The 10081-nt window shown below is 55.3% G+C and overlaps 1 long non-coding RNA gene across 1 annotated transcript in view; it reads right to left on the bottom strand.

Moving 5' to 3' along the window:
* Positions 1-555: 555 nt before the first annotated feature.
* LOC102968937 overlaps positions 556-10081 on the bottom strand; it is a 38042-nt gene continuing 28516 nt past the window's right edge. The window contains exon 3 of the long non-coding RNA XR_447031.3: positions 556-1331. This is a non-coding gene — a long non-coding RNA (uncharacterized LOC102968937). The remainder of the gene's footprint in view (positions 1332-10081) is intronic.

Below are 10081 nucleotides of genomic sequence, written 5' to 3'. Positions count from 1 at the left end.
GTCACTGCTTCAATGCCAGCTATGAGCTCAGGGTCCTGGGGCCGCCCACACTTCTGACCAAGTGGCTAAAAATGCAGGGGTTGCTATGGCCTCCTCACTAGGGTGACTCACAGCCCCCAGGGAAGCGCGGTGCCTGTGGTTAGAGCTGGATTCGAATCAGGACCGGCCAGATGGAGAGACACATAAAGCCAGGTCTGGGGGAGGCCCAAAGGCAGAGCCTCCATAGCATCCCCCGGGGACCTCCAGGGGCCCGGGATGTGTCACCAACCGGGGAAGCTCCCTCCGGCCTCAGTGCCCAGAGTATCTGTGGGGTTTGGTCACCACGGAGAGACTGGCAGGCTGAATCGTGGGCCACGTGGTTGGACTGCACCTTTTTTTTTTTTAATTTTTTTAACGTTTATTTATTTTTGAGACAGAGAGAGACAGAGCATGAACGGGGAGGGTCAGAGAGAGGGAGACACAGAATCCGAAACAGGCTCCTGGCTCCGAGCTGTCAGCACAGAGCCCGATGCGGGGCTTGAACTCACGGAGCACGAGATCATGACCTGAGCCGAAGTCGGACGGTCAACGGACTGAGCCACCCAGGCGCCCCTGGACTGCCCCTTCAACAGCCTCTCCTCCCCCGAGGGCAGGCTGGCACCACGTGCTCACAGCCCGACTGACCACAGGCTTGGTGTTTCTGGGGTGGGCTATCTCGTCAGCATAAACCATCAAGAACCACCACGAAACAGTGGCACTCCCATCCCTTGGGAAATCCGGTGGGTTTTAGAAGCTCCACGCTAGGAACCTGGGACAGAGACCAAAGAAATTCCTTACAACGTAACAGCAGGCGAGTTTCACAGTCAGAGTTAAGTTTTACAAAGATCATCGATCGCAGCTGCTACGTGGAGGGGTGGACAGCAGGCATCTGTGGTGGCGTTCCAACAAGATGGCCCCTGGGCAGACACCTAGTGCCCTTGGTCCTGTCCATGTCCAAGCCTGGTTCCGTAGCCTTCCCGGTCATTCTGGGAGCTGCAAAATGCCCTCGTAACGAAGTGTTTCTGCCCAGGTTCACCGGGAATGGTTTCTGTACTTTTCCACCAAGAGCCCTAAGCGTGGCACATCTTTCTAGGCTCCTACGGCCTAGAAATAGGAGCCTAGAATGCGGCGGGGGCCTCGAACGCTCGGCACAAAGCTCCCGCTTACAACGAGACGGGAAACCGCCAAACCTTTGGCTGGAGACAGGTGTGACGGAAGTTTCGTCTGCATGGTGGCACCAGGCTGGATCAGAGGTGACGGTGGTGGAGACGGAGAGAGACCAACAGTGTCGAAATAGGATACGGATGTTCCCTCTGCATGGAGGATGGAAGAGAAAGAAATCATCATCATGAAAGCCAAAGTTGTGTATGAGAGAGAACAGTAGACACCGATTTATGAAGAACGTCCCATAAAGAACAGTCAGTTCCTCGCCACGTCCTTTCTGCTTCTTCCCGAGGTCAAGAGGCCACGGCCCCGCCTGCTAACGGCCCAGACGCTCAAATCTGATGAACGGCTGCTTCTCCTTGAAGGGGAAATGGGGCGGTTTTGCTGACTCAGCCCCATTTTCCCAGTCAGGCAAATTTATTTCTCGTACGCACACACACCCTATTCAAGAGCCTCATCTCCCGCTTTCCTCTCATGCAACTTGTCCTCAATTCCCTCAGGGAAACTCCCTCTGTCCTCCAGTTTCTTCTTTTTTTTTTTATTTTTTTTTTTAACATTTACTTATTTTTGAGACAGGGAGAGACAGAGCATGAACAGGGGAGAGTCAGAGAGAGAGAGACACAGAATCTGAAACAGGCTCCAGGCTCTGAGCTGTCAGCACAGAGCCTGACGTGGGGCTTGAACTCACAGACCGTGAGATCATGACCTGAGCCAAAGCCGGCCGCTTAACCGACTGAGCCACCCGGGCGCCCCAGTCCTCCAGTTTCTTCTATGTGCAAGCCAAGGAAAAGCGAGCCCAGCGTGGTTAGTGCACAATAGTGCCAGTGACACACCCTCTCGAGGAGGAAGGCAGGCCTGACACTAGGAAGCCAGGTCTCATGTCCTGAAGATCCCATCACCTCCCGGAACGTCTAAGGACCCACATTTCCCTGCGGACCGCCAGTGCCGATCTATACCATCATCCTTCCTTAACTAGCCCTATGTCCCCATAGGTGTCACTGTTTAGTAAAAATGAAAACCTTCCATAATCAGTTTCACGGATGACGGATTAAATCACTTACCTACATGCTAATGTTGCAACGGAGATGGATTTTGCTACAAATTTTTCTTGCAGACATACAACCTGGCACCGACTGATATTATCAGTTTTTAATTTATTTTTTTAAATTTTTCAATGTTTATTTATTTTTGAAAGAGACAGAGTGTGGGGGGGGGGAGGGGCAGAGAGAGAGGGAAACACAGAATCTGAAGCAGGCTCCAGGTTCCGAGCTGTCAGCACAGAGCCCGACGCGGGGCTCGAACTCACAAGCTGTGAGATCGTGACCTGAGCCTAAGTCAGATGCTCAACCGACTCAGCCACCCAGGCGCCCCAATATTATAAGTTTAAATGGTGTTAGTGGGCCAGCCTGGGCACCCAGTTGTATTTTTATTTTATTTTATTTTATTTATTTATTTTTACCGTTTATTTATTTTTGAAACAGAGAGAGACAGAGCATGAACAGGGGAGGGGCAGAGAGAGAGGGAGACACAGAATCCCAAGTAGGCTCCAGGCTCTGAGCCATCAGCCCAGAGCCCGACGCGGGGCTCAAACTCACGACTGCGAGATCGTGACCTGAGCTGAAGTCGGACGGTTAACCGACTGAGCCACCAGGCGCCCCATGTATTTTTAGGAGAAAGTGCGTTAGGCCTTCAAATAAACACTTTCAAGGTGACTGCTGGAAATGCAGGTTTTGGAAGCTGAACACAGCTTAACTCTTAATAAAAAAAAATTCTAATGAGACATACGAAGTTATATAATTATTTTAAGTATAGCAGCGGAGAATTCCAACAGGCGTGTCGAACGCATGTGACTTCCTTTCTCGCCACTTAACTGGTTCTGGTAACCTGCCAGTTGTCTCTTTGTTGTTCTAAAGCTGTCATTATGAGTTTTGCTGGCTCGCAGGGCGACAAAAAGGCGAGCTGGAGGTACGAATTCTGCTGCCTGAGTTTTCTACGTATATTTATTAATACTCCTTAAATTATCCTCGAAGCTGGGTGTCTCTCTCGATTTAGAGCCTCTTCTCACCTGGTTTAGCACCGCGGTCTGCCTTTGATTGTTCGTACGGCCAGATGCAGCTGCATTTATTTACATGTTTTAAATGAACGCAACGCTTAGCTTATAGACATATCGGAGAGTCTACAAGTGGCCCGGTTAAAGCCCTCCTCACGACGACACCCGCAGGGCCGGTAGAGTGGAATTAGCCCCATTTGGCAGCACTGTTCCTTTTTTTCGGGGCAAATGCCCGAGCGGGAGCTAAGGGCTCAGAGAGCCGTATTACCAAGCGACACGGAAGGAACGGTGTGGGTTGCATTTCAAGCTTCCAACAGAAATTTCAAGTCGAGGCCATGAGACAAAAGCCACGGGAGCCACGTGGAACGGAAACACAGCTGCATTTGTACTGCGCCTCCAGGAACCGGATTTTCTTCTTCTTCGCCTCTGTCCCCAGCTACGAGAGGGCAGGGGTTCTGAAGCTGCGATCTTCAAGGCCAGCCTTGAAGGCCACGGTTACCCACAGCATGTGACTTCGACAGTCGTCGTGCACCAGCTGACAGGTGAGGAGAACCCACCGGGCTTCACTCACGGTCCCGTGGATGGAGCCACGGGACCACAGAAGTAAGATTCCGTGGCCCTCCTCCCGCAGCTCCCGATCTGGAGACAAAGCGAGTGGCTATAATACAAAGCAGACAGGAAAGAGGTTCCCTAGGAGAAGAGGAGGCAAAACCATGCGGAAGGGCAAAGCGGGGACCGACGCGTTCCAACCAGGTGGCGGAGGGAAAGCTTCCAGGGGAGGAGGCTCTGAGTGGAAGCGAGGAGGGTCCCTCAGACGGCAGAGCAAGGACATGGAGGCGGGAACGGCAGGTGGGGCGGCGCGGGGAGCCGGAGGAGACGGACGCGGTGGGCGAGGGGGCCGGAAAGGCAGGTCGGGGCCACATCCTCCAGGGCCTGAGGCCACGACCAGGGCTTGAACCAGACACTATCTGACCGTGTCATAGAAGAACACCCGCATGACAACGGGGAAAATGGGCTGGAAACCTGACCCACCCAGAAGCTCCTGAAATACCCAGAGTAGAGTTAATCAGGGTGGAAGCTAGAGCAGAGCCACGGCCCTGGGATGGGAGGTTCACAGGAAGAAAGCACAAGGGTTGGCAATCGGTCATTCGGACGTCGAGAGGCAGCGGAGTCCAGAGAGAATGGAGGGCAAGGGCTGGAAGCTGGCGGGGCATCCGGCCAGGGTAGGGGCCCCCAGTAGCCACGTAGGTGAACACGGCAAACGGAGCAGTGAGGTGGAAAGTGGGTGTTGTTTCAGTGCAGCCAGTGTTCGTCACTGACGAGAGATGCGCATGAGGACATCCAGGAGAGCGTCAGAGAAGCGGTCCTAGCTCAGACCCTGCGGGAAGGGAGCCTGGAAAAGAAGATAAAAGATGGGAAGATAGAACTTGGAGGAAAGCTGCGTTTAAGTTGTGAAGTTAAGCCGTAAGCAGAGAGGGGACCAGGAACAATCACAGAGAAGACACGGCCCAAGATACAGCGAGAGCCAGAGGAATGTTCCCGGCGCTCACGAAGGGGAACGGGGTCATGGGGTTTGAAAATACCCCCAAACCAGAGGCGCCTGGGGGGCTCAGTCGATTGAACATCCACCTCTTGATTTCTGCGCAGGTCACAATCTCACGGTTCCTGACTTCAAACCCCGCATCGGGCTCTGTGCTGACAGTGCGGAGCCTGCTTGGGATTCTCTCTCTCTGTCCCTCCTGCGTGCTCTGTCTCTCAAAATAAATAAATAGACTTAAAAAAATTTTTTTTTAAATTTAAAAAAAAAAAAGGAAAGACAATCCCCCCAAACCAAAGCTCTTTGAGTTTGCTACCTGTCTTGGCTAAAACCAGAGCGGAACGATCAAAGCAGACCTGGCCTTGGGGGTGGTTCAAGGCCCTGGCCCTCCCCCACACACCTGCTCATGAATATTCGGGACACATGCCTCCTCTCGGCAGAAAACTACCAGGTCCGTGAGACCCTCAGGGGACAGTTCCAGCACTGAACAAAGTCGGCAGTTTGGCAAAGCCCAGGTTGCACCCTTTCCCCCTCGATCGGTGCGTCCGATTCCTATTCTTCAATCTGCCCTTCCTGCCCCGGGTCCCGTGCTGCCGGTGGAGGGAATGGAGTCGTGTGTTGGGGCGACGCTGACCATGAGCAGGCGGTGGCTCACAGCCCATTGGGTCCACTGACGCTGGCCAGGTGTCTCCCTGAAGGCCCGGCAGCTGCTGCGTATCGACACAGCGCTTTGGCCAATGAGTGCTTCTCCGCGGGTGGACGCACTTACGCCGCCCCACTGGCCCACAAGGAGGACGCTATTTTGCTCCCCCTGATTCACACACGCGGAAACCCCTGGCCCCTCTGTCTCGGGGCTGAGTCTGCGTCATCGTTCTGGAACCTTCTGCAGCTTGCCCTCTCCGCCGCGTGGCACCCAGCTCACATGTGGCCAGTGATCCTCGCCTCTACCCGAGTCGGTATTCTCTGCTGGCAGCCCTTCCCCCCGTGACTTGTCCTAATGTTAGGTGGCCCTCCCTCCGTCTCTGCCCCCTCACCCTTGAGCCATCAGAGAACCTACATGACAACTTGGCATTAAGAAACATCCACTTCCCACCTAAAAAAAAGTGCCACCAAAATGCAAACAGGCTTGAAAGGGGGCTGTCCCAACCGGGCACACCCGGGACAGGCAGACCAGAGGTGGCTGGGGTAGGCTGCCAACTGCTGGCCCCCGCTGCACAGGCCCCAGCCGCACACACTGCCCACCCCCCATGTCCCGGGACCTCACTCTGCATCCAGGGAGGCCAGCCTCGCAGATGGCGGCCGCGGCCTCCCTGGCCTCCAGCTTCTGGTCGGGAGAGGCCAACAGGCATCCGAGGGTAGAAGAAGCAGACGATCGGAAACGTGCCCCCCGCCTGTCACGTGACCCTGCCTGTCACGGGTAGGACACGGCCGAACGGACGGAGCAGGCGCTTCCCTACCCTCTGTCCCTACACATCGCTACAGTGACATGGTTCTCCCCGCGGGGCCTTCCTGGGCCCCCTCCGGGTTTTTCAGGAGGCCTGGGTGTGCACCTGATGGCTCGATCCACTCCTCAGGGCTGGCTCGTTTCAGGGGCAGGGTTCGCGGGGCCTGGAGATGTGGCACCTGCATATTCATTGGCAGATGTGGGACATACATGTATGTGTGTGTGTGTGTGTGTGTCTCAGCTGTTTCCCTCCCCCCTCTCAGCTCACCTGAGCTGATGGAGGTGGGGGGAGAGTGGTCCCCATGAACCCCACGGACCCGGGTCGCTGAGGAGGGAAGGGGCCGAGCTGAGCAGATCTTGGAGGGATGCCTGGCCCTCAGGGCCTTAGCCCGTGGGGTGTGCAGAGGCAGCAGGCCGGGGAGCTTAGGTGGCCGAGCTGGCCCAAAAACCCGGATGCAGGAGCTTGGACCCCACGCCGAGCTTGCGCTAGGCTGGGCGGGGCTGGTCTCAGCCCTGCCGGGGTTTGCTCATCGCCCTGGATTGGCCTTGGTGCCTCGCTGCCAGGGCATTGCTGTGTGATGGGAGATGCGTTCTTGGCTTTCTGTTCTGGAGCGAACGCTGGCCGAGGAGAAATGCCGCACGCACGGCCGCCGGGGAGGCCGCAGCAGCAGAGCGGGCCCTCCCAGGGGTGGCCACTGACTGCAGCCTCCACACCTCTCTGTGTGTGCGATGCAGCAGCTTGCTCAGCGCTCTGGATGCATCATTACCGCAATAAACATTTATCGAGGGCAGGGCACCGGGTATGCAAGATAGACCTGGTGTCTGCCCCCGGAGCCCGTCTCTTTCATGCAGTTGCTGTGATCACTCCGTGACCCAGACCGGGCGGGAGAACTAGCCTCATTTTACCCCCAGGAAACTGAGGGAAAAGAGTGACACTCTGGGGCAGAAGGAGCATCTGTGGCTTATGTTCCTCATTTAGTCCTGTGTTGGCACGCTACCGGATGGTGATCATCCGGATAGTTTTAACTCAGCAAAGCGTGGTTGACTGAAGGCCTGCTGGTTCCTTGTTTGCCACGGCTGTGTGAGGAGAGGCACCGCGTGTCCGTGGATTGTAGTGGAATAGTTTGGACGTGTGCAGCTGTGAGAAACAGGCAGCCTGGCTTCGTGCATGTGGTTTTCCCGATAAGCAGCCTGGAGATGGCAGGCCTGGAGCTGGGTCGGGAGCTCCGGGACATTAGGGCAGTGGGCTGGCATTTATGCTATTCTCTTGGCCCTCCCCTCACAGTCGCAAGGTGGCTGCAGCAGCTCCAGCCATCACATCCCCATCATATCCCCGTATACTTGGCCCAGAGGTAAGCCCAGGACAGCACGTGTGTGGACTGTCTTCATGAACCTCCTTTCCTTTCAGGGAAGAGGATTTTTCCCCGAGCCATACGTCCACAGCAGATTTCCCAGATTTCCCCTCTAACTCATTGACCAGAGCTTGTTTTGAATCCATCCATTAAATAATCTGGAAACAGGAAACGTGTTTACTAATTTTGACTTGGTTTGATTCATGCCCTAAAGCGAACATATTGCCAAGCAAGCAAAACTGAGATTCCATCAGCCGGGAACAGGAAGCACTGGGAATGGACACGGGGTGGGTGACTCGTACTGTTTGCCCCGAGTGATCGACACCCTTCGAGTTAGGAGATGACTTTTGTTCTCACCCGTCCTTCCACCGCCGTGCCCCCTCTAGTGACGCTCCCCGGTTTTCCTTTGGGTGTGGAGGGTGCTGGGGGAGGACTCTGTCTCCACCGTCCCCAGGGTGGGAACACGATCTGAGCCAGGCTGGGGGGAGGGGCTCGGTTTCAGGACTTGTCTGAATGTTGGGAGGAGATGTGTTTGCCTCACCCGGGGTGTGTGCGGGGAGCATGCTAGCCCGGGGTGGCTGCCTGCACGAATGAGCAAAGCTAACCCAGAGGAAAGGAGGATTGAAGGTGGGGACAAATGTGGTCCGAGTGAAACCGCCTGAGCCCCCGTGTGCAGCCGTGACAGGTTTCTGCCTGACTATTCGGTTTCACGACCCGGTAAACCTGTGCTCCCTGCTCTGATCGGATCTCTTACACACAAGCTAGTTTACGTTTGTGAAAGCTTCCTGCCTGGAATCAGTACAGGGCAGTGGGGTGTTACACGCAAAGGAGCCAACAATGTCCCATCCCTGCCGCTGGCTTGAATTTCACTGCTGTGGGGGGAGGGATGGGGTGGAGGCCGCCAAGCTGAGGGGGAGGGTAGAGCCCTCGGGCGGTTGCTAAGAGACGGAACTCCCAAGCCAGAGCCCGAAGTAAGGATGACTTCTCTTGCTTTGGTTAACATCCCGTGAAATGACTAAATGCAAATGGACCGACGGAGCGCCAGGTCCTGGGCTGACCGAGCACTAGGTACTGGGCTGACGGGCCACCCTTAATTCAGTACGACCTCAACTTTATTACACCTGCGGAGATCCCATTTCCTAACAAGGACACATTCACGGGTACTTGAGTACGGTTTCTTACAGGTACTTGTACGGCTGGGGACACAGTTCACCCTGTTGACGCCTGCTAAGCAAGAAGTAGGTGGTTAATTACTACTTGTGGAGTGAATAAACGAAATGCGTGACGTGTGATGGGATGTAAGGGGTGTGCGTGGTTAAGCGAGGCGACAGGACCTTCAGTGCTGCGTGGAGTTCGGACTGTGCTTTGCCTACGGTGGTAAAGCCCATTAATGGAAACGCTGAGTTGATTTTGCAGGGTCAGGTGGCAGAGAGGAATGGTTTATAGTTTGAGATTTACGAATTTTACTTTTGAATTAACTTTTATTTTTTTTAGTTTATCTTTTTTATTTTGAGAGAGAGACAGACAGTGCAAGCAGGGGAGGGGTAGAGAGAGAGGGAGAGAGAACCCCCGCAGGCTCCTTACTGTCAGCGCAGAGCCTGATGTGGGGCTCGAACCCACAAACCGTGACCTGAGCTGAAACCAAGAGTCGGATGCTTCACCAACTGAGCCCCCACAGGCGCCCGGGATTTAAGAATTTTAGATCTTCGGTCTGTCTAGAGATGTCACCTTGATTCTACAAACGAACGATCGTTAAAAATACCACCGTTGGAACACCCGAGCAGCAAGTCCGCGCAGGCTCAGAACAGAGGTTCCTTCTGCGTTGAAGTCTTCGAGAGGAGCCGTAACTGACTCCGAAAAAGCAAACCTGGAAAAAGCCAGCGGTCAGACCAGCGTGACCGTGCCCACGTCTTCTACTGCAACGGGGTCCCTTACGGCCTCCACGATCGCACGTCGTCACCACACACGGCGCCTCTGCCCGAGCCTCCAAAGTCTCGCGCAGACGTGGCCTTTTCTACGGCATCGTGACAGAGGCCGGTGCTCTCGCTCACGGGCACGTCCCATCAGCCTCCTTTGTGCAGGACCACGCCACTGACCACGTGCCCCGAGACGGCTGTAGAGACAGGGTGTGCCAGGCCCCACTGTCGGGGCTGGGGAGAGGGTGCGCCCCGACCCGACCCCAACAGCGGAAGACCCAGGACGCTTTACGGAAGCACTTTTGCTTTGAGATGCAAGAATTTGCCACTTGTAGCTCTGAGCGGGGCTCTGAAAATGTAGCGATGAATAGGGTGCCACGGCTGCGCTCAAAGGTCATGGCCTCGGGGTGCTGGGGGGCTCAGCCCGTCAAGCATCAGACTCTTGATCTTGGTTCAGGTCACTATCTCGCAGTTCGTGGGTTCGAGCCCCACATCGGGCTCTACGCTGACAGCTCAGAGGCCCCTTGGGATTCTCTCTCTCCCTCTTTCTCTGCCCCTCCCCCCTGCTCATGCTCTCTCTCTGTCTCTCTCTCTCGAAAT

This window comes from Panthera tigris, chromosome F3 (genome assembly GCF_018350195.1).
Source record: "Panthera tigris isolate Pti1 chromosome F3, P.tigris_Pti1_mat1.1, whole genome shotgun sequence".
Classification (NCBI taxonomy): domain Eukaryota; kingdom Metazoa; phylum Chordata; class Mammalia; order Carnivora; family Felidae; genus Panthera; species Panthera tigris.
This window is presented reverse-complemented; position numbering and strand designations above follow the sequence as displayed.